Consider the following 2,171-nt stretch of genomic DNA (forward strand, 5'->3'; position numbering starts at 1 on the left):
TCCTGCATGATTCTACCAAGAAATGTGATTCTTCATTCAAAACGCTGGTTTTTGCTATTGGGCTCTATTGAATAATGAATATTTTGAATTTTCTCCAAAAGTAAAGTAGTTGCAAACTCATGCTTTTAGAGACTTGTTTGGGCTCATGAGAGGAGTAGAAAAACATCAAAAATTTCAGTCCTGCATGATTCTACCAAGAAATGTGTGTTCATTGAAACCGCTGGTTTTTGATAGTTTGGGCCCTATTGAATAATTAATGTTTTGAATTTTCTCCAAAAGTAAAGTAGTTGCAAACTCATCCTTTTAGAAACTTGTTTGGGCTGTTGAGAGGAGTAAAAAACCATCAAAAATTTCAATCCTGCATGATTCTACCAAGAAATGTGATTCTTCATTCAAAACGCTGGTTTTTGCTATTGGGCTCTATGGAATAATGAATGTTTTGAATTTTCTCCAAAAGTAAAGTAGTTGCAAACTCATGCTTTTAGAGACTTGTTTGGGCTCATGAGAGGAGTAGAAAAATATCAAAAATTTCAGTCCTGCATGATTCTACCAAGAAATGTGTGTTCATTGAAACCGCTGGTTTTTGATAGTTTGGGCCCTATTGAATAATGAATGTTTTGAATTTTCTCCAAAAGTAAAGTAGTTGCAAACTCATCCTTTTAGAAACTTGTTTGGGCTGTTGAGAGGAGTAAAAAACCATCAAAAATTTCAATCCTGCATGATTCTACCAAGAAATGTGATTCTTCATTCAAAACGCTGGTTTTTGCTATTGGGCTCTATTGAATAATGAATGTTTTGAATTTTCTCCAAAAGTAAAGTAGTTGCAAACTCATGCTTTTAGAGACTTGTTTGGGCTCATGAGAGGAGTAGAAAAACATCAAAAATTTCAGTTCTGCATGATTCTACCAAGAAATGTGTGTTCATTGAAACCGCTGGTTTTTGATAGTTTGGGCCCTATTGAATAATGAATGTTTTGAATTTTCTCCAAAAGTAAAGTAGTTGCAAACTCATGCTTTTAGAGACTTGTTTGGCTCATGAGATGAGTAGAAAAAACATCAAAAATTTCATTCCTGCATGATTCTACCAAGACATGTGTGTTCATTGAAACCGCTGGTTTTTGATAGTTTGGGCCCTATTGAATAATGAATGTTTTGAATTTTCTCCAAAAGTAAAGTAGTTGCAAACTCATCCTTTTAGAAACTTGTTTGGGCTGTTGAGAGGAGTAAAAAACCATCAAAAATTTCAATCCTGCATGATTCTACCAAGAAATGTGATTCTTCATTCAAAACGCTGGTTTTTGCTATTGGGCTCTATTGAATAATGAATATTTTGAATTTTCTCCAAAAGTAAAGTAGTTGCAAACTCATGCTTTTAGAGACTTGTTTGGGCTCATGAGAGGAGTAGAAAAACATCAAAAATTTCAGTCCTGCATGATTCTACCAAGAAATGTGTGTTCATTGAAACCGCTGGTTTTTGATAGTTTGGGCCCTATTGAATAATGAATGTTTTGAATTTTCTCCAAAAGTAAAGTAGTTGCAAACTCATCCTTTTAGAAACTTGTTTGGGCTGTTGAGAGGAGTAAAAAACCATCAAAAATTTCAATCCTGCATGATTCTACCAAGAAATGTGATTCTTCATTCAAAACGCTGGTTTTTGCTATTGGGCTCTATGGAATAATGAATGTTTTGAATTTTCTCCAAAAGTAAAGTAGTTGCAAACTCATGCTTTTAGAGACTTGTTTGGGCTCATGAGAGGAGTAGAAAAATATCAAAAATTTCAGTCCTGCATGATTCTACCAAGAAATGTGTGTTCATTGAAACCGCTGGTTTTTGATAGTTTGGGCCCTATTGAATAATGAATGTTTTGAATTTTCTCCAAAAGTAAAGTAGTTGCAAACTCATCCTTTTAGAAACTTGTTTGGGCTGTTGAGAGGAGTAAAAAACCATCAAAAATTTCAATCCTGCATGATTCTACCAAGAAATGTGATTCTTCATTCAAAACGCTGGTTTTTGCTATTGGGCTCTATTGAATAATGAATGTTTTGAATTTTCTCCAAAAGTAAAGTAGTTGCAAACTCATGCTTTTAGAGACTTGTTTGGGCTCATGAGAGGAGTAGAAAAACATCAAAAATTTCAGTCCTGCATGATTCTACCAAGAAATGTGTGTTCATT

Source organism: Dendrobates tinctorius, unplaced genomic scaffold (genome assembly GCF_039654945.1).
Source record: "Dendrobates tinctorius isolate UK_male_01 unplaced genomic scaffold, ASM3965494v1 ptg000188l, whole genome shotgun sequence".
Lineage (NCBI taxonomy): Eukaryota > Metazoa > Chordata > Amphibia > Anura > Dendrobatidae > Dendrobates > Dendrobates tinctorius.